Source organism: Nicotiana tomentosiformis, chromosome 12, assembly GCF_000390325.3.
Source record: "Nicotiana tomentosiformis chromosome 12, ASM39032v3, whole genome shotgun sequence".
Classification (NCBI taxonomy): Eukaryota; Viridiplantae; Streptophyta; class Magnoliopsida; order Solanales; family Solanaceae; genus Nicotiana; species Nicotiana tomentosiformis.
Genome location: NC_090823.1, coordinates 61,006,225 through 61,030,264, shown reverse-complemented (window position 1 = coordinate 61,030,264; position 24,040 = coordinate 61,006,225).

Sequence of the window (24,040 nt, the reverse complement as noted above, 5' to 3'; positions counted from 1 at the left end):
CAACCAAATCATATCAACTGTCAATGACAACAACCAACAGGTAAAAGGAACTCCTGTTCCATCACCTCAGGGATCTCCACGCACTTCTCGAGAAGGAACACCTGAAAGAACTGCTACTCACACGAATGAACAACATGGAGATGAGAAGACCATTGAGCAGGATGATGTGAAACAGGTGATCGCTGAATATGTGAATAATGCTCTCCAAGCTTTCGTGAGGGGACTGTCAACTGTACCACAAATTCCTCCCTCAAATAATACTTCAACTGTGGAAATTCCACACTCAGGGCTTGCTAATTCAGGAAGCGGGGAACTCCCAATGAGTCACATGATGGGAGACCAGGTACACCAAATAATTCTGATTTACAAACTTTACTACTAACTTTGCAGAAATAGGTGAAAGAACAAAACGACCGCATCGAGCAAATACCTGACATACCACATGTGATTAAGGGAGTGGATATCGACAAATATTCGCAACAACCCTGGAAACCAAGCTCGGCTCCATTGCCCATTCCCAAGAAGTTCAAAATGCCTGACATCCCAAAATATGATGGAACAACCGATCCACATGACCATGTCCCTGCATTCACCATAGGAGTAAAAGGCAATGATTTAACCAAGCAAGAAATTGAGTCAGTGTTGGTCAAAAAGTTTGGAGAAACACTCACGAAAGGGGCGTTAACATGGTATTATCTTTTACCAAGAGTACCTGATAATTGGGTAGCCATGGCATTCACGAGTAATCTAAACAAAAAAAGTTCAGAAGCCACGAGGAGGCTCAAAGAAAGCTTACGAGAATTACCTGCCACAACATGGAATGACGTATGTAACAGGTATAGTACGAAACTGCGGATTGAAGAAGACATCGTTGCTCAATCAAAGGTTAATGAGAGAACATGATCGAGGCGGTTGGAATCTGAAAAGAGGTTCGGTAAAAACAGGTACGAGCCTTATATGGGACCCTCAGGGCGAGACGCACGTTCCAAGCCAGAAAAGGTACGATCTGACCATACATTGAGGAATAGAGATTTAGGTTCATCATCATCTAGGTTCAGAAAAGATCAAGATGTGCGTGATGTGGATACCAACGCAAATGCAAGGATTGGAGAATATAGTTTCAATATCAGTACTTCTGAGTTGGTAGCTCTTTTAAGGAGTATGGGAGATAAGGTGAGATGGCCAAAGGAAATGAGATCAAACCCAAACAGAAGAAATCCAAATTTTTGGTGTGAGTTTCATAATGATCACGGCCATAGAACATCAGATTGCAGACTGTTACAAAGTGAGGTAGAACATTTGTTGAAGAAGGGATACTTGACAGACTTGTTCAGCGAGAAAGGTAAACAGTCTTACATGAAAAATAGACAAGAACCTCCAAAACCTCCATCCCCAAAGAGAACAGTGAACGTGATAAGCGGGGGAGAAGAAGTCAACGGTATAAGGTACACAGCTGCAAAAAAGACGGCGAAATTCACAGTAACCCACGAAAAGTGAGTTTGACAAACCTGGGAAGAAGATAGCATAAAATTTTATGATGTAGATGCGGATGGCTTAATGATGCACTAATTATATCTTTACTTATACATGATACTAATGTAAAACGAGTTTTGATTGATCCAGGTAGCTCCGTGAATATTATCTTATTGCGAGTGGTGAACGAAATACAAATTGGTAACCAGATGATACCAACATCACGTTCCTTGTCTGAATTCAAAAATTCAACAGTTATTATGAAGGGTGAGATAATGTTAACTACATTCGCGGAAGGAGTCATCAAAGAGACGAAATTTCAAGTAATAGATACGGACATGACCTATAATGTGATTCTTGGGAGGCCATAGATTCATGACATGGATGCTTTGTCGTCTACGTTACATCAAGTTATTAAGTTTCCTTCAAAATGGGGAATTCAACAAATTTGAGAAGATCAACAAACTTCTAAGAATATCAATTCAGTAGTGCAGTCACACAAGGAAAGCATTGATACAAATGAGGATTTCGTGGAAGACATGGTAAATCAAATCTCATCTGAAAATGTATCAAAGCCAACTGATATGGATTCTAGACCGGATGTAATTCAAGAACCAGAGGAGAATGAAAACATCAAAACAACAATTGAGGAGCTCGAAGCTGTTGTGCTATTCGAACAGTGGCCAGATCGAAAAGTTTATATCGGAGCAAAGCTGAGCCCAGGAATGAGAGGTAAGTTAGTTGAATTTTTAAAAGCTAACGCAGATTGTTTTGCTTGGTCGCATTCAGATATGACAGGTATACCTTCGGAGTGATGACTCATAAATTGAATGAAGATCCATCCTACGTACCTGTCAAGCAAAAGAAGAGGAAGCAAGGATCATTCAAAAATCAAGTGATTCATGATGAGGTACAAAAACTATTAAAGATCGTTCAATACATGAGGTAAAATATCCTAATTGGTTAGCTAATACTGTGGTAGTTCCAAAAAAGAACGGTAAATGGCGAGTTTGCGTAGATTATACTAATCTAAATAAAGCTTGTCCAAAAGATTCATTCCCTTTACCGCATTTAGATCAATTGATTAATTCTACCGCATGTCATGAGCTATTGAGTTTTTTAGATGCGTATTCAGGTTATAATCAAATAAAAATGGACCCTTTAGATGAAGAAAAAACTTTATTTATTATGGACATGGGGACTTATTGTTATAAAGTCATGCCTTTTGGTTTGAAAAACGCTGGAGCCACATATCAAAGGTTGGTGACCAAGATATTTCAAGAACACATGGGAAAGACTATGGAAGTATATATTGATGATATGCTAGTCAAATCTGCACGAGCGGAAGATCATTTTCAAAATCTTTCAAATACCTTCGAGATCCTCCGCAGCTATAATATGAAATTGAACCAAGAAAAGTGTGCCATAGCTTCAGGTAAGTTCTTAGGTTTTCTTGTATCTAATAGAGGTATTGAAGTAAACCCTGCACAAATCAAAGTTATTGAAGAAATTTCTGATATACTCACGAGCAAAAAAGAGGTACAAAGATTGACATGAAGGATAGCAGCTCTGGGAAGATTTATTTCTAAGTCTTCGGAGAAAAGTTTCAAATTCTTTTCAGTGCTAAAAAAGCAAAATCAGTTCGAGTGGACTGAAGAATGCCAACAAGCCCTCAAAAATTTGAAGGCATACTTATCAAATCCTCCTTTGCTGGCTAAACCTAAAAATGGTGAGAGGTTGTTCGTTTACCTCATAGCTTCAGAAATGGCTGTAAGTGCAGTTTTGATATGAGAAGACAAAGGTGAACAATCTACAATTTATTATGTCAGTAAATCTTTGTTAGATACTGAGACTAGATATCCTTATTTAGAAAAACTTGCTTTAGCATTAGTTATGGCATCTAGAAAGTTGAGACCTTACTTTCAATGTCACCCTATTTCCGTAATAACTGCTTATCCTTTAAGGAATATTTTGCATAAACAAGAATTGTCAGGTAGATTAGCCAAGTGGGCAATAGAACTCAGTGAGTATAATATCATGTACCAACCTAGAACTGCAATAAAATCACAAGTTTTAGCAGATTTTGTAGCAGATTTTAGCACAAAAATAGTTCCTGAAGTAGAAAAGGAATTACAAATATTCATCAGATCTAATCCAGGTACGTGGACTCTATTTACTGATGGCTCCTCAAATATTAAAGGAGCAGGTTTGGGTATTGTTTTAATTCCACCTTCAGGAGAAAGTATAAGACAAGCAATTAAATGTTACCCTATTACTAACAATGAAGCAAAGTACGAAGCTGTAATTGCAGGGTTAGAACTGGCACGTGAACTCTCCATAGAGCAAATCGTGATTAAAAGTGATTCTCAACTGGTAGTCAATCAGATGCAGGGGACTTACATAGCTAGAGAGGCACATATGCAACAATATTTGGAAAAGGCACGAGAATTGATAAGGCAATTCCAATCATGAAAGATTGTGCAAATACCCAGGGAAGAAAATGCAGAAGCATATGCACTAGCTAATCTTGCATCAGTTGCGGAAATAACAAGTGCGGAAAATGCTATCGTAATACATTTATTTATTTCAGCACTGGACCAGGATAAAAAACGAGGTAAGTTTCAATAATCTGACTTGGGATTGGAGAAACGAGCTTGTTAATTTTTTACAGTATGGAACCGTACCTGAAGGCAAAAAAGAGTCTCAGTCGCTTCGACGAAAAGCTGCTTGTTACTGTTTAATTCGAGGAAATCTATATCGAAAAATATTCAGTGGACCTTTAGCAAGATGCCTTGGACCTGCTCAAATAGAATATGTGATGAAAGAAGTGCATGAGGGGCATTGTAGAAATCACGCAGGAGGTAGATCTTTGGTAAAAACTCTAATTAGAGCAGGATACTACTGGCCTAAAATGGAGGAAGATGCCGAAAGTTTTGTTGCAAAGTGTGATAGATGCCAACGATATGGCAATAATATGCATCGCCCAACAGAATTATTACACACAGTTATTTCCCCGTGGCCATTCATGAAGTGGGGAATGGATATAGTGGGTCCTTTGCCACAAGCTAAAGGAAAGGTACGATTTTTGTTAGTATTAACAAATTATTTTTCCAAATGGGTAGAGGCAGGAGCTTTCAAACAGGTGCGAGAAAAGGAAGTAATGGATTTTATTTGGCAGAATGTTATATGCCGATTCAGAGTGACAAAAGAAATCGTATGTGATAATGGCCCACAATTTATAGGCTCGAAAGTCACAAAATTTTTTCAAAGTTGGCAAATCAAACGAATAACTTCCTCACCTTATCATCCCATGGAAAATGGATAGGTTGAGTCAACAAACAAGATTATTATTAATAATTTTTAAAGAAAAGATTAGAAGAATCAAAAGGAAATTGGCCCGAGGTGTTACCAGGAGTATTATGGGCTTATCGAACAACAACATAGACAGGCACGGGAGAAACACCATTTTCACTTATTTATGGTTCAGAAGCCTTAATCCTAGTTGAAATAGGAGAGCCAAGTATGAGATTCACACAAGCAATAGAAGAATCAAATGATGAAGAGTTAAGAACGAACTTAGATTTACTCGAGCAAAGAAGTGAAGCAAATCTAATAAGGATGGCAGCACAGAAGCAAACCATTGAACGATACTACAACAGGAAGGCTCATCTCAGATACTTCAAGATTGGGGACTTTGTTCTGAAAAAGGATTTTCAATCAACAAAAACAGCTGGAGCAGGAAAGTTTAACCTAAATTGGGAAGGTCCTTATAAAGTGCGAGGTATCGCTGGGAAAGGTGCTTATGAATTAGAAACCATGGACGACAAGGTGTTACCTTCGAATTGGAATGCTGTTCATTTGAAGAAATATTATTTTTAAGTAAGGGAAATACCCACGATCAGGTATCACTTAACTACAATTTTGTTTTGTTCAGTTAAATTATACTAACAATTTTAGATGATAGGCAAAAAGCTAGCCCATACCAAATGATGATATTAGACCTGAAAGACACGCGGGATACAAAATTATTTCCGGTCTGAGTTACAACCTTTCTGATGGAAATAAAAAGGGTTAAGCAGTCATCATCTAAAAATATACCTCCGAGTCCGGTATGTATTTTCCTTTTTAGGAGATGGACCACATGGAAGGAATAATCAAGTGCTCGAGATTACATACTTCAAAATCTAACACTTGGGGGACTATGGAAGACAAAGAAGACTGAAAGTCAAAGAAGACTAAAAAAGACTAAAAGAGTCAGAATTCAAGTCAAGCCTGGATCAACCCAAAAATCAAAAATCAAGAGCTAATCAAGAGCCAAAAAACAAGACTGATTCAAAAACCTTTGTAATAAGCTTTGATAAAGTGTAAACTCACAGATGTAAATTACAAGATCCTACGAGTACTTAGACTAAGGGCAATGATTAGTCATGGGTGGAAAAATATACCCTAGAATTTTATGAAATCTGTTATAAGGAAAACAATTATGAAAAAGTTGTAGATGTTGTACAAAAAGTTACTTGAATACATGTAAAGTGTTGTATAATTTGAAAGTTCAAAATATGAAACTTCCTCAAATTATTCAAGAAATCTCTTCGAAACACGTATTTTCCTACTTCTATTATATACTTACACCAATATGAAGTTGAGACGTCTTCTTCATTAGTGTCATTTATAAAAGGTCCCTCTTTTATAAAATTCATGTCTATACCAAAATCACGAAATACTTAAGCATTTTTAAAATGCATGTCAAACATAAACTCAAATGAAATATTATATAATAAACCTGGCTAAAACTAAGTATAAACTTAGTTAAAACCAAGGTATTAGTTTGATTACAAACCCTAAAACGGACCAAGGGTAAAAACTAGCCAATCATTCAAAAAATAAATAAAAAAACAAACAAAACAAACTTCCCATCAAAAGTTCAAGAAACAAACTAAGAACACTATGGGGAAGAATCCAAAGCAACACTATCAGCAGCGGGAGAGGCAGAATCCAATATGGCATCACCAGCAGCGGGAGAAGATTCGACTTGAGTAGAAGACGCTTGAACACCAACTTCAGCAGGAGTATGTTCATCACCTTCGGGAACTCCAACCTCAGGTGAGGAAACGTTTTGACTTTGCTGAGTTTTTTCAATAGTTTCCTTAGCCTTTGCAATCTCAGCATTCAAGTCAAAGCCTTCCTGGCTAGCCTCCATCAAAGTCTCGAGGCGAGTGTTCAAAAAAGCCCAACTTACGTCAAGATTTGATTTATCTTCGAAAGCCTCGTAGTCCTTCTACCATTGCTCAATTTCAGCCTTCAACTCTTCTCTTTCAGTAAATGAGGTATCATAAGAAGCCTTCAAAGGGGTGAGGGATCTCTCCAAGTACTGGACCTTATCAGTAAAGTCACGGAGGTCTTCTTGAGCCTGAGTGAGTGTTTGAACAAGCTCCCCGGCATAGGTCTCCTTCTGATTAAGGAGTTCTTTCAAAACCTTAATCTCTTTGGTAGCTTTAGAAAGTTTCTCTGCAAATGAAGACTCAAGGATGTCTTTATCTTTTCCAACTTGACTGGAAGAGGCTTTTTCAATTGCCAATTCTGCCGCCATCACTCTTACTTGTTGTTCCAAAGCACACTTCTCCTCATCTAAAACATCTTTCTCCAACTGAAGACCCTCGTATTATTCCTTCCAGTTGTCTGCCTCCGTACGATAATCATTGACTAGGTGTTCAGTGTGGGAAATTCTCTTCATAAGCTCCATGCCTATCAAGTTGATCTACAAAAGAAAAAAGAAGAAGTGATTATCAAACAAAGATAAAAAATCACAAGGAAAATAAAGGAAAGAGATAAGACTTATACCTTCAAAGATGAATGAACAATTTTATTCATCTACGTCAAGGAACTATGGCTTTCTAGCTTCGACTTCTCAACTGGGCCAAGTAGAGGTTTTAGCCATACGTCGGCTTGACCAGATTTTTTCAAAATATTACCATCCTCGGGGACTTCTATGGTAACCTTTTTCATCATCCTATTGCTACTGGAAGTACCAACTTCAACATGATAAGTGGTAGCAATAGGGACAGTTGAGGAAGTGAAAACAACCACGGGAGGAGCAGTAGCAGCAATAACAGGAGCGAAAATCTGAGAATCAATCTGACACTGGAAAAGAGGCAATGAGTACTTCTTCGGAAACAAGACCAAAATCTTCACTATCAAAATCACGGGAAAACAATTGATCGGTAGAGTCACGAGGGGCAACATTTATCTCTTCATCAGAAGTCCCTAAAGTAGCACTTTCAGGCTCATTCACAGGAACTGAACTTGGAGGAGGGGTGGTTTCATCATCTGAAATAACACGCCTCCTAGCTCGAGGCCTGCGCACTAAAGGACTCTCTTCTTGTTTCTCTTCACCCTCCGAGCCACGAGCTCCCTACGCTTTTCTCTTTGATGAAGAATTTAAAAACATCTCTTGAGCAAGGGACAAAGAGAGTCTTGATGAAGTAATAGATGCGGCACTGACAACTCGAATGGGAAACCCTAGCAGAGGAAAAAGTTAGTAACCTCTAAGTAAATACAAAAGAAAGGAGGAAAATTAAAGAGAAGGATACCATGAGTCTTGACTTTCCAACCAAACCTATGAGAAAGGTATTTCCAAGACCTTCCTTCCATAGGAGCAACCGACAACAATTTCTCTACTCAAGCACGGAAGTTTGGTATTTCTTCAAAAACTTCCATGGTTGCTAAAAAGAAAAGAAAAAAACCATGATATCGTAAGTCTCTTCTTCCCTCACAAAAGAAGAAGAGAGATACTTAAAAAAATACTTACGTGCAAAATTCCACTTTTCTGGAAAAGGCATGTTCTCCCCGGTACCTTACTCAACCGAGTACCAACATAACATATCTTTTCGTATCATACTATCATAGGAAAATGAGACGGAAAGACTGCCGTGAGATAATTAGAATAAAACATGTAATACCAACTTATACATAGGACATACGGCCTATAAGACCAAAATGATCACTCGTACGCTGAACATAGGCCGATAAGGCCATACAATCTTTCATATACATGACATCTCTCTACAAGCCTCTAAGAATACATAATTGTCATAAAGGTCAGGACAGTGCCCCGCCATACGAATCAATACATGTCCTAATCATACTGACCAAATAGCAACTCTGGATCAAATGGAGTGCACCAACACCTTCCGCTGAGCTTATAGCCTACTTGGAGGACTCTCAACCTATCTAACGGGACCTACGGCATGAAACGTAGTGTCCCCAGGCAAAGGGACGTCAGTACAAATAATATACAAAGTATGTAAGGAATAAAAATCAGTAAAAATAGACATGACAGAAACATGGAGTAAAAGACTCAACATGTAAGTCTGAATAGCTCTGGGAATCATTAATATTTATAATGTCATACATATGAATATAAATGTCATACCATGCATAGATATATGCGTTCATAACATCATCAAGTCTCTGAGGGCATCCCATCACATCATCTCAGCCACTGTGGGCAAATCATCAACGCATACCAGCTGATCAGGTGGTGGTGCGTATATAACGCCATAACCTTTTCCCATATTCCATATACATATATACGCATATATAACGCCATATGGTCATGGGTCAATGTAAATGAATGTAATTCATGAGAAGTACGTCAATAAAATCTCTCGGAATGTCATAAGACCATTATGCCTTTGATTAGTATCATGAAATAAACTTTATCAACTTACGTATTTTCTAAGATCCATGAACAGATGATAGAATAATAAGACATATGGGGAATCAAGAATATAGAAACCCCTAGTATTTCTATGAATAGAGTCATTTATGAAAGTTGTGTATTTTGCTCGTTCATTTGTATCATTTGGATCATGCCAAAAAGAAAGAAGGGATAGCCTTAACATACCTGAACCGATTCTCTCGACAATCCCTCTAACACATGTCTTTTGCGAAAACATGTAACAGCAAGATCAGATTAGGGAAAATCTGTATGATATTCTTGAGAAAGATTATACCGGGCTTCCTTAGAATTGCAAAAATGTCACGTTGCTAAGATGCTAAGGAATTTTTGTTGCAAATCACGTTGCTATTATTTTGAATGAGTTTGCTGAAGCTTTCTTTGTGATTGTAGAGAAGTCTTTAATTCTTGGTGGTTTGGGCCCCACCTTGATAAGTATGACTTGGCCAAAGAATGTCCAAATTATGCCACCTTTCAACCTAATTTAAGAGTCACATTTACCTTGTTCTTGGCTGCCACGTTGAGTCTCCCTAAGACTTATCCAAATATTCACCCCCTTTACTTAATCAACTCATTAATCCCCCACTAATCCAATAATTAATCAATTACCCATATAATTAAGAATTATTTCAGATTACTTAAAATACTACTCACTTTTAACACACTTTATACACCTTACTATCATGGTCATGTGGTACCTTGTATGGAACTAGTCCATAAATACAGGGTATTGTAGCTTGGACCGTATTTTATCTCAAAATGTCAAACTTCGACGAAATTCATTTTCTTCGATTTGCTTACCCTCTCACCTTCATGAATTTACTCATCACTTATTTGAAATAGCATAATGCTTATAATCTCAAAATAATCTCATTCCCGAACTTACTTCGATTAACTTACGATGAAACTTTAACATACGAAAATGCGGGATGTAACATCTCATTTCTGAGCTTCCATCAATTTACTTATGGCGTACTTTCACGTACGAAAACATGGGGCGTAACATCGTCGTAATATAATACTATGGAGCGTAACATTGACGTAATACTGCGGGGCATAACAGACATCATGCTTCTCTGAAATGTAGCTAGTGCATTGAATAGTCTGAAAGGCATTCTCCAGTATGCAAAGATTCCAGAAGGGCAGGTAAAGGTGGTTTTCTCAATATCTTCGGGAGAAATGGGTATTTGATTGTACCCTTAATATCCATCTAAGAAGCAGTAACATCCACGCCCTGACACCTTCTCCAACATCTGATCAATGAAAGGAAGAGGGAAGTGATCCTTCCTTGTTGCATCATTTAGCCTTCGGTAGTCTATGCACATCCTCCAACCAATAACTGTTCTGGTAGGGATTAGCTCGTTGTCCTCATTTTTCACCACCGTCATGCCCCCTTTTTTTGGCATAACCTGTACGGGGCTAATCCATTGGCTGTCAGAGATGGGAAATATTATACCTACATCCAGCAATTTGAGTATCTCTTTCTGCACCACCTCCTCAAGGTTTTAATTCAATTTGCGCTGAGGCTGCACTACTGATTTGCTCCCTTCTTCCAACAGGATATTGTGCATGTAGATTACGGGGCTGATTCTGGGAATATCGGCTATGCTCCAACTGATTGCATTTTTATACTTCCGCAGTAACTCCACGAGCATGTGTTCTTTTTAACTTGTCAAATCAGCAGCAACAATCACAGGAAAATTGTTAGTCCAAAAAAGCATATTTCAAATGTGTCGGGAGTACTTTCAATTCCAGCTTCGGCTTGATCTTTTCTTTCTCCCATTCTTCTTCGTCTACCACATGGTCTTCATCTTCCAATGCCTCAACTTCCTTCTTGATTTCAGGATCTTCATCCTCTGTTGTACTTGATTGACTAATGCATCTTTCTAATGAATCGCCTACCAGCTTGTCCAGGTTGTGTTGTTAAGCTAACTCTCCCACCACATCTAATTTGAAAAAAACATAGGCAGATGCCTCACCACATGGGTATTTCATCATTCTCTTCATTTGAAACACCACTTTTTCATTTCCCACTTGTAGCATGAGTTGTCCCTCACATATATCAAGAATAGCCCGGCAAGTGCAAAGGAATGGTCTCCCCAGGATTAGAGGTAACTCCTTATTCACTTCCATGTCTACTACAATGAAGTCTAATGGGAAGACAAATTTGTACACCCTCACCAGAATGTCCTCGATTATGCCCTCTGATATGATCATGGTCTAATCATCCAGTTGCAAAGATACCAGCACAGACTTGATCATTCCTAGTTCTCCTTCCAATTTCTTGAATACCGATAATGGCATCAAGTTAATGGATGCCTGAGTCACACAAGGCCTTGTCAAAATTTTCGCTCTCCAATGAGCAGGGTATAGTGAAACTTCCAGGATCCCCCACACCTTTGAGGAATTTTGTTTTGTAGAATGGCACTACAGTATGCATTGAGTTTGACTACTTTCGTTTCCTCGAGCTTCCTTTTACTTGACAGGATTTTCTTCAGGAACTTTGCATAGGCTGTCATCTGGGTGAGCATCTCGGTGAATGGGATGTTCACATACAGCTGTTTTAGCATCTCCAAGAATTTCCCAAAGCATTTATCTAGTTTCTCCCGCTTCATCTTTTGAGGAAAGGGTAACACTGGCATGTGCTTGCTTTCCTCAACTCCTCTGCTTAATTTCTGCTTATCAACCTCCTTGTTGCTAATATTCTCCTTAAGCAGATATTCACCAATTTTATGTTCTTCTGCTATCTTGGTTGAGTTGATCTCCTTCTCAGCCCCTGGTTTTGCAATGGGCTCTGCTAATATTTTCCCACTCCTGGGAGACATGGCCTTGATCGTCTCTTTTGGAATCTTCTCAGTGTCTACCGGCAAAGTTCCCAGAGCCCTTTCTGATAACAATGACGCGAGCTGCCCCATTTGTCTTTCTAGATTCCGGATGGCTGTGCCTTGCTCCTGGATAGCTGTTCCTTGAGTCTCAAGTTTTTCATCTAAATTTATTTATGAATGCCTTCATTAGATCTAAACTTTAGTTATTGGGCTATGGAGGCTGGTATGGTTGCCTTTGTTGATTCTAGTGCTAGGAGGTCCATTGCTCCATTCCGTTATGAGGGCACCTCCACAATAGCTCCTTAAATCTTTCCCATGCCTCGAACATTGTCTCCCCTTCACCTTGGCTGAAATTATGAATCTCCTTCCTCATCCGTCCAGTCTTAGCAGCAGAGAAATATTTTTCTAAGAACTTGGTAGTCATCTCCTCCCACGTACGGATTGACCTTGTGGGTAGACTTCTCAACCACTGCTTTGCATCATCCTTAAGTGTGAAAGGGAATGCTCTAAGGTAGATTACATCTAGTGATGCTCCATTATAGCGGAAGGTGTTCATAATTTCGTCGAAGTCCATCAGATGGTTGTTGGGATCTTTATTGGTTTTGCCTCTAAATATGCAGTTGTTTTTAATGGTCTGGATGACTCCCTGCTTGAGTTCAAAATTGTTGGCATCAATGGGTGGGGGCCTCACACTAGATTGCTGCTGGTTGTACACCGATCTGGCACAATCTCCTAGAGACCTCCCAGGCCTGGGAGCTACATTTTCAAATTCATCTTCGACCATGGTTCGGTTGAGATTGAACCTTCGATCCTTGTCGACTAGTTCATCAGCAACTCTAAGGGCTACTTCAGCTGCTAACCGTGCAGCCTGTTGTTGAGCTGCCTCTCTTGCAGCTAGGTTCACTTCCTTTTCATTGTTCACCATTTTATTTTGATTCGAAGTCGGACCCAATAATGATCCGTTTGATTCTTTCTCCCTTCTCAACTGCTGCAGGTGCTTGTCTACTTCTGGATTGTATGGCACCAATTCCTTGGAAGAGGATTGAGTCACACACCACTAAACTTAACTTGTTTCCTGCACAGAAATAAGATGGGCGTAAAAGAGGAAAATAAAATAAAATAGTTCCTGAATTTGCACCGAAAATTATTTCAAACAATATTAATCGCCAATCCCTAGCAACGTCGCCAAAATTTGACGAGTGCAAAACCAATGTATAAAACTTAGGCTCGCTAGTCAAAGATAGTATAGTATTAAATCGTCTCCACATGGATTGATTTAAGTAATGTTCTAATAAATCTTCAACTTAACACTCTCTAGGAAAATAAACCTTTGATTTAAGTTATTACTGACTAATAGTAAACACTAAGATTATCGATTGTGAGAAAATAATGGAAATTTAGTGACTAAGTAGCAACGATTGAATATCAAGGTGAGAGGTAAGGGTTGTGACAAGATATGTTATCAACTAGTATTTTGGGTAACTCTGTGCTAAGTTCACTCTTAACGTCTATTGACTCTTTCGATTTCAATAGATGATTAAGCTATCTTAAGGATTCAAATTCTTCTTCCGAATGAACGAGAGTCCGTTAACCAACCTAATGACAAGTTTTATGAACATATGCAAAAATACATTGAATGAATGATCTTACGAAGAACGTCTCTCGACTATTCCTCTAAATTGGGTCAATTGATAACTCTCCAAGCTCTTTCGATTACCTATGAGAGGCGTAAAATCAACCCAAACAAGATAACACAATGTGAATTGCAGCAACACTTCTCTTTCAATTAAAGTAAAACCACAATTGGCCTTGCCATTCAATTAATAACTCACTCAACGAGTTCATGCAACTAACTGAAAGTAAATCCCAAAACAATAGTCAAATCATAATATCCGTCAATAACCCTAAGAAAGATTACTCCATAGTGGAGAAATTGTTTATCACAAGAGTATTAGAAGAGCAAGAAGACATTTCAATTCCCAAAATCAAACAAATATCCGTATTGAATGAATTGGATGAAGTATTTAGAGTCTCCGTTGTTTCCCTGCCTTCTTCTCTCCAAAAGTTGCTCCAAAATCCGAGATGCCTTGTTTTGAGACGAGCAAGGCTTCATATAGGTCAAAAAGGGCCGCCTCCAAATTTTTAAAAATAGGCCTGGGTCAAATTCCTGAAGGCGGACATGCGCGTTCGCGTACATGGAAGTTTGACCGCGCTCATGGCTGCGCACCTCTGACAGAATTCTGTGTCACTTGCGCGCTCAAGTGCGCGGTGGGGGTCGTTCGTGCGCGGTCGCGCACCTGGGTTTTCCTCCCGCTCAACTCTTTTTCTTAACACTAAGTGCACTATTCGTCCATTGATCCCCTCCGCATCACCTGCACTGAAAGACAACATATTAGACCCAAATTCGACCAAATCTCTATCGAATCAGCCAAAACAAAGACGCAAAGTGGGCATAAATAATAAGTAACTCTAAGCTCATAAGTAGTGCATTTAATAAGGAAAATATTTCCAACATTAGATTAAAATGCAATTTGTGCAAATTATATTATAGAAATTAAAGAGCTATCTTAGCTAGCATTAATGAATATGTCGATCCACTACATAAAAAGGTTAATTGCTAAGTTTTATGGAAAATATAAAATATTTTTCAGTTTTTGACTCAACAGAAGATGATACCAATAATTACTATCAAGAAAAATACTTAAATATTTTAATACCAAATGATAGATGTTATCGAGTTCATTATTTTTTTACGTATATTAGTGTCACCGTATATAAAATAGACTAAGTTAAAATTGATATTTTATTGCATATAGGTTGATTTTGAAGAAAAATATGCCCTTCATGCTACTGAAAAACTTAGATCCGCCGAATAGTTAATAGCACACAGATGGTATATAGAGAGTTTTGACAATAATGTTATATATACATGCAGAGATTATGATACTGGTTAATGTACTTTTAAGTATGTGTTTATCCCCGAATTCAACTTTTGTCTTCCGAAACTAAAGAATATCCTTTTAAATTTGTGTAAATAATTTCAGTACATTTACATTTATAATAAATAAAGCACACGGATAAATATCCTAAATATTGGACTATATTTATCACAATATATTTTCTTGCATGAACAACTATATGTTGCACTTTCAAGAAGGATATCAATATTGATAACAATAGTTCTGGTTATGGCAAAGTAACCAAAACATTAGAAGGAAACATATACAAAAAAATATTGTCTACAAAAAAATGTTCGGTAAAATACCATCACATTAAATACTTTTAAATTACAATACATAATTATCTAACTAATATGACTAAATTGATCATTTGTGTAAGTTCTGATGATGTTCCTTTATTTTGAATTCACTTATTATTCTAATGTAATAATATTTTTCTGTCACGACCCAGTTTCTCCTATAGGCCGTGTGGCGCCCAACGTCGCCGCTAGGCAAGCCAACAGTGAACTAATCATGTAATTACTCTTTTTAATGAAATTTCCAAGTAGTTGAATTCCATTTACTAAAAAAATGAGGAGTAGAAAAATTTAATAATGTAAAATAAAGGCTAATGAGTGAGCAAATACAGTGACATAAATACTCCAAAACCATAAAGTCTACTAGTATGTGTTCCAAGACCTGGTGTCACAAGTGTATGAGTAACTAGTAGAATATACAAAACTCTAACTACTGTCTGAAATAAAAGTAGACAGAAAATAGATGCAAAAGAGAGAGTCTAGGTGCTACAGAACGGCTCAGGAAGCAGCTCACCACTAGGTCTCGGGGTAACGGAGGTGCGCACCGATATGACCGCCAGATGCACCTGCCTCAGATCCTGCATGACTAGTACATAAGTGTAGCGTTAGTACATAAATAACATGTACCTAGTAAGTATCTAGTCTAACCTCGAAGAAGTAGTGACGAGGGGCCGACATCGAAACTTACTATGGGCTAACAATAAAATTCAGAAATTCTAAATAAGCATGAGTTATGTAAATAATAATAATAATAACTCAATAACAAGCAGTGAATAAATAATTCTTTCACTAATAGTAAATCCCAAGTCAATTTCTGTTATTAAATAATTATAACCTCTCAATCCATAAAATAATATCAAGTATAATTAGGCTCCGACTATTAACACGTACGATTTATACCGAGGTCGTACGACCCGATCTAGAATAATGTGTACACTGCCGAGGGTCGAGCGGCACGAACCATAAATGCATCTATTCTACTGCCGAGGTGTTCGGCCCGCTCCACAAGAAGAGAGGATATTTTATGAACATACGATTTAAAAGCTATTACAAGGCTAATACACAAAGAAGCACAATTTATATTAACGGTCAAGTAACCCGCCGAAACTCAAGTAAGTGAAATTCGGTCTTTTACAATTCCTCTATCAAGTTCCAATATAATTTAGGCACTTTAATTAACAAGTAGGGTGCAAACATTATAAATATTTCATGATTTGGGTCCTAAACTACCCGTACAGAAGCATAATTAGTATCTACGTACGGACTCTCGTCACCTCGTACGTACGTAGCCCCTACAATTAGAAGCAAATAGTAATTTAAATCACCTATTGGGTAAATTTCCTCTTACAAGGTTAGGCAAGAGACTTACCTTATCTCAAAGCTCACTTTTCGGCCCACAATTCGTTCTAAAGCATCAAATCGGTGCCGAACAATCCGAAACTAGTCAAATGTTATATAAATTAATCAATACATGTTCAAAAGTTCGTAATTTAACTATTAGAGTACTTGCCCATCCCAAATTAGAAGATTCCTAAAATTCACCCCCGGGCACACATGCCCGAATTCCGGAAATTTTCAAAGATAAATGTTACCCATAACCTCACGAACTCAAATATATAATTTTCACCAAATTCCATAATAATTTTCTTGGTTAAATCCCATTTTTATCAAAACCTAGATTTTTCAACTAAACCCATAATTTTTACAATTTTTCATGTTAAACTCTACCCATAATCTATGTAATTAACTTACATTGGATAGAAATTACATACCTTCTATACCTAGGTGAAAACCTCTCTCTAAGAAGCTCCAAAAATCACCCAAGAAGTGAAATAAATGAGCCAAAATGGCCGAAGTCCCGTCTTAAATGAACCTCACTGCCCCATCGATTTTCATTTCTGCAGAACATCGGCCGCTTCTGCGAACAAAGCCTCGCAGATGTGGACCATGCCCAGGACTGCCCTTCCCACTTCTACGGGCGAAGTCTCGCTTCTACGAGCCCGCTCCTGCGGCACAAGCTCTGCACCTGCGTACCCTCCCACTTCTGCGATCAACTTCCTCGCATTTGCGGCTTCGCAGATGCAGTCCTTCCTCGCTTCTGCGACCACTGGGAAGTCCACTCCATTTCACTTCTGCGGTCATTGGCTCGCTTCTGCGAGCTCGCGCCTACAACTAGTTCCTCGCAGGTGCGATTGCACCAGAAGTTCTGCTGCTTCAGCTATGTTCTCCAAGTCCAAATGAGTTTCGCGCATCGTCCAAATGGCATCCGGGTCCCCCGAGGCCTCGCCCAAACATACCAACAAGTTTGTAACCACAAGACGGACCTTCTCGACCTCTCGAAACACGAAAAACAACACCGAAACTAAGAATCACACTCCAAACCAAATTGAATCAACTTATGAACTTCAAGTTCTTTCAACTTACTCCGAACGCGCTAAATCATACTTAAACTACTCGAAATGACACCAAATTATGCGTGCAGGTCTTAAATCACTATACGGAACTATTCTAGGGCTCGGATTCCCAAACGGACCTCGATAATGCCAAAACCTATTTCAAACCAAATTTGAAGAACTTTAAAACCTTCAGTGTGCTAACGTTCAACTTTAGGCGCTGAAATGCTCCCGGGTCATCCAAAACCCGATCCGTATACGGCCTAAGTCCAAAATCATCATACGAACCTATTGGAACCATCAAATCCCGATTCTGAGGTCATTTATTAAAAATGTTGACCCAAGTCAAACTTAACCCTTTTAATTCAATATTAAGGAACTAAGTGTTCCGATTTCAACCCGAACCCTTCCAAACCCGAACTAACCATCCCCGCAAGTCATAAAACAGTAAAAGCACATACAGGGAGTCTTATTTAGGGGAATGCGGATCTAGAAAGAAAAAGGACCGGTTGGGTCGTTACATTCTCCACCTCTTAAACAAACGTTCGTCCTCGAACGGGTCTAGAATCCTACCTGGAGTGCCGAATAAGTGTGGATATCTGCTCCACGTGTCCTCCTCGGTCTCCCAAGTCGCTTCCTCGACTGGTTGACCCCTCCACTGAACCTTTACCATCAAAATCTTCTTGGACCTCAATCGGAGAACGTGCCTGTCAACAATGGCAACTGGCTCCTCCTTATAACCCATGCTCTCATATAACTGAACCGTGCTGTAGTCTAACACATGCGACCTATCGGCATGATACTTCCAAAGCATAGAAAGTGGAAGACTGGATGAACTCCCGATAGACTGGAAGGCAAAGGAAGCTCATAAGCAACCTCCCCAACTCTTCTCAACACCTCAAATGGACCTATAAACCTTGGGCTCAACTTGCCCTTCTTCCCCAAACTCATGATTCCCTTCATCGGTGAGACTTTCAAAAGAACCTTCTCGCCCACCATAATTGATAAATCACGCGCCTTCAGATTCGCATAACTCTTCTGTCTGGACTGTGCTGTGCGAAGTCGCTCCTGAATCAACTTTATCTTTTCCAAGGCATCCTTTACCAAATCAGTACCATACAACTTAGCCTCGCCGGGCTCAAACCATCCGATGGGCGAACGACATCGCTGACAATATAAAGCCTCAAATAGAACCATCTCGATGCTAGACTGATAACTGTTGATGTAAACAAAATTGGCCAAAGGCAAGAATCGATCCCACCACCCTTTGAAGTCAATCACACATGCTCTGAGCATATCCTCCATGATTTGAACCGTCCGCTCCGACTGCCCATCTGTTTGTGAATGTAAGGCTATGCTGAGCTATACTCGGGTCCCCAACTCACTCTGTACTACCCTCCAGAAATGTGAAGTAAACTGAGGGCCTCTATCTGATATGATGGAAACAGGCAAAACATGAAACCGAACAATCTACTGAATGTAAATCTGGGCCAATCTCTCTGAAGAATTCGTGGTCAAAACCGGAATGAAGTGTGCAGACTTGGTCAACCTGTCAACAATGACTCAAACTGCATCAAACTTCCTCAAGGTCCGAGGCAACCCAACTACAAAGTCTATAATGATGCGCTCCTATTTCCACTCAGGTATAGCCATCTGCTGGAGTAGGCCACCTGGCCTCTGATGCTCATATTTAACCCGCTGGCAATTTAGGCACCTCGCTACATACTCAATTATGTCCTTATTCATCCGCCGCTACCAATAATGCTGCCTCAGGTCGCGACATATCTTCGTAGCACCTGGATGAATAGAATACCGAGAACTGTGTGCCTCCTCTAGAATCTTCTCCATCAACCCATCGACATTAGGGACACATAAACCACCCTGGAGTCACAGAACACCGTCTTTGCCGATAATAACCTCCTTGGCACCACCCAGTAGTACTGTCTCTTTGAGAACCAATAAGTGAGGATCATCATATTGGCGAGCCTTGATCTACTCAAATAGTGAAGACTGGGCGACGACGCATGCAAGAACTCGGCTGGGCAATATCCACCCTCCCAAGTCTGTTAGCCAGTGACTGAATGTCCAAAGCTAGTGACCTCTCCTCTGCTAAAATGAATGCCAAACTACCCATACTCTCCTTCTGCTCAAGACATCCGTAACCACATTCTCCTTGCCCGGATGATAAAGGATGGTAATATCATAATCTTTCAGTAACTCAAGCCATATGCGCTGCCTCAAATTGAGATCCCTCTGCTTGAACAAATGCTGCAAGTTGCGATGATCGGTGTAGACCTCACAAGACACCCCATAAAGATAATGCCTCCAGATCTTAAGAGCATGAACAATCTCGGCAAACTCCAAATCATGTACGGGGTAATTTTTCTCATGGGGCTTCAGTTGACGTGAAGCATATGCTACAAGTCACTGGTCTCACCCAAGTCACACCTCAAATTGGGGTTGTGAAGCGGCAAATTGCAATAATAATACCCAATTAGGAGTCGGGATCGAATCCACAGGGAGCGTAGATGGGATTAGTGGTATGTATTCGGTCTAAGCACGTGAATTGTCTAAGTTGCACTTCCACAAACTTTGTTTTGATTTTACTTCTAAAATTATACTAAGGATTGCAATTGAAAAATATGAAACTAGAGAAGAATGTTTTTGTTGTTGTTTTTTAAATATGTAAAAGTTCTAGGGCCGTGACTTCCACCTAGGTGTTTTCCTAATGGGTTGTGGGCTTTAGAGCGAGTTTCGTTGGTCGAGGTGTATTATAGTAATCAACACTCAAATACCCACTCAATACCTCTCGGTAAGAGAGTGGTTTTTCCCAATTTGCCTTTCTCAAGTCCAAATGGGTCTAAACATTTGACAAATTTCTCAAGTCGGGTTTTACTATCTCTAGGTTCAACCCTTTAATTGGGACTATCAATCTCTTGATTTCAACCCAAACTCTTGTTAGCCAAGTAGACTAAGTCTCTCTTTCTCAAGTAGAGACCAAGTCAAATAGGCTTGGACCAATGTTTGCAACCATTAATTCTACAATTATAGCAAGAACTAGGCTAAATAATACACACCCAACCATAAACAAGCCCTAAATCAAACACCCATTAGGTTTCCACACTAGGGTTGGGTCATAACCCTAGCTAGAAATTTAGCTACTCATAGTGGATATTGAAGAAAATAAAGAAGAAAAGATGATAAAACTCATATTGAATGATTAATAGATGAAAATCCAATGTAAAATCAACAATATAAACTAAAGTTCCCTAAAAGAGTAAAGAAAAATGGCTACAGACTTTCTGGTATTAAAGACTTAACCTAATTTCGTCAAAAAAGTCTATTTATACACAACTAAAATTTTTGGACAAAAATTACCCTTTCAGATGTTCTGCGGCCGCAAAATTCTGTGTGCAGTCCGCACTTTTCTTTAGCTCTTGACAGGAGTTAGATCTGCGGCCGCACAATTCGGCATTACGGCCGCGTCTCTTGAGTTCTGCGGACCGCATAATTCTGGGTGCGGCTGCACATTTGATTTCTGCGGCCGCACAATTATAGTGCGGTCCGAAGTTCTTGCTGGGATTGGAGTTGGAACTATCTGAACCTTGACTTTTGCATCCGCACAATTATTGTGCAGTCTGCACCTTACATTGCAGCTCTTTTAATTCTTCTTCATGTTCTGCGGCCGCATATAGAATTCTGCAGTCTGCACTTTAGCTTTTTGTGCTTGATTTTTGTCCTTGTTCATAAGCACTCCTCTTGAGTTTGATTTCATCGTAATGGCTCATTTTCCAATACTCCTGCAAGTAAGCATATTTCATCAGTTTTTGGGAATACCTTTAAACATTTTTTAACTAAAACAAAAGTCAAAAGGCGCAAATAAGTAGTCAAGATCCCCACTTGTCAACTCCCCCAAACTTAAGCTTTTGCTTATACTCAAGCAAATAAGGTAATTCCCACCTCCACAAGAAAAGAGCTATTCCAGCTAATCTAGGTGAAGCAAACACACATCAATTGGGACCAACAATTACCCACAACACTTATGAATTATCAACAAGGCAATGATTTGATGTTTTTAGTACAAATAGTTCTAATGTGACACTTGAGTATCAAGAGTTGACTTACGCATCAAGGAAGTTCGCTCTTTCATGTAGGTCACTGTGGATCCCAAACTCCTCCTCCTCTACTCTCAGTTAGCTTATCTCACTTAAGAATAAAGCACTCAATTCAAGGATTTGTGAAAAGTTTGCTCATATCTCTCAAAAGAATGTCACAAGTGCTGCTCTAAGTACCATATGCTTGCCCCTCATGTAAATCACCACTAATGTAAGCTCACTCGGCTTGAAATCACGTAGGGAGTTTTTCGGCATGTAATGAAGGCTTTTGGACTAAGGTAGGAAATGTTAGAGTAGAACGAGTTCATCTTTCCTTAAGCACTCCATTTTCTCTTTTTGGCTCATGCTTTGCCGACTCTTTGAGTCATTTTCTTTTTCCTTAGGGGAACTAGAGAGACTTGACATCACTCTTTCTTGGTCATGATATTCATTTTTTCCTTCTTTGTTTCCTCCATGCTTTGCACTTTTGCTTTTCTTTGAATCCCTTAAACTCTTCAATTTATTCACTTTCTTTTTGTAGTTTTCTTTTGTTCTTTCTTTCTTTTTCTTTGCCTTGACTTTTATTCATTTCTTTCCTATTTTTGTACCTTGATACCACTTTCAAACTCCTCGTATCTCCCCCAAACTTATGTTTTTGCCAATTGCTTCTCATTAGTGTTAAGGAAAGCTCGGGTTCCAAGAGAGGGTCACTACAAAACGAGTACAGGCTTGTAACATGGTTATCAAATGAGAAAGGATTTAGGCTCAAAAAGGTTGACTAGGGATAAAAATCATTGGTGGGCCATGAAAATTTCAAAACGGGTCGAAGAGAGCCTACAATCACTTCTCAAGCCAATCAAAACTTAAAATTTAACCTAGAAACACATTCGGGGCAAGTTCTAGACCATTCACATGGGTACTTGGACTTGCAACAAAATATCTCACATCTCACACAGCCGGATTGTTAAAGAGGATAGAGTCGAGGGCCCACAACAACCGTATTCAAGATTGAAAATCACTAATGGTTCAACTAAACCACTCGATGATTGCCTAAGTCAACGCAAGAGTCACAAGGTCACTAACTAGAGCTATTTCTCTCCAAGAACTTGTTTTTAATCATAAGCATGTAGTTAAGTGTGTTGGTACCAAGTGAAGCATTCTTGACTCTTCTAGTTTGACTCAATTAGGTCCTCTTATTCATTATGTTCTTACCTAAACATAAAAAAATGGCTCAATCCCTTAAGAAAGTTGTCACGCCATCCATCGTTGGGAAGAGTCACCCGGTTTATACAAAAACCACCTTTGGAAAGAACCGTGGCATTAAGAAAATCAAAGGCTTATTGATCACTTAAACATGAAAAGAAACTACTAAATTAAAAAGAATCTATTAAAGTAAATAAGAATCTATTAGACTAAACATTGACTACTGAGAAAATAAAATAAAGAAGCTATGAAGTAAACTGCTGAAAGCATAAATGAATATACAAACTGAGAAAGGGAAAGAGAATATATACATCAATACAGAGAAGAATATGTACATAATAAAAGTAAAAATAAAAAAGAGAATGTTATCAGTTATTACAGGCTAGTGTCAAATGTCATATCAAATCAAAATAGACTACCCCCCTGAATAAGAATAAGCATTTTTCTCAATGTAGACAATGCTTAACAAAAATAAAAATAAGGAAGGGAAAGAGTAGAGAGGACTCCCTATGTGGTCTCAGTGTCCATAGCAGCAGCATCTCCCTCAGGCTCCTCCAACTGGATCTCATCATCCTCTGCTCGGGGAGTAGCTGGGTTGGTGAACATCTGTAGCACCGCCTTAGCCGTGTGGACAACAAGGTCTGGCTCCTCAGACTGGCCAGCTGGTGCCACTGATACTGATGGTGCTGCTGGGTCTGCTAGTACTGATGGATCTGTTTCCATTAGTAAGTCAAAGGGAAGATCACCAACTGCTGCTATCTTGGTCACTTCACATCTCAACTTGTCCACTGATTTTCTCGAGGCCTGGGATTTTCTCATCTTCTTCACCTGTTTACCTAGCTCCTCAATTGCTCCCCCATGTGCCACCAAGGTATCCATGATGGTTTTCTGATTATCCAATATCTTCTTCAATGTTTCCTCCACTGACGGAGGAACCTGGGGTACCGGGGCAGAAGACTGTGCTGCAACAACACTGGATAGGTCGGACAGCTTTGTAGTAGCTGTCTGTATCTAGTTGTTAAGACTCGCTAGTGTTTGGGAGACTTGCAGCGCAGTGA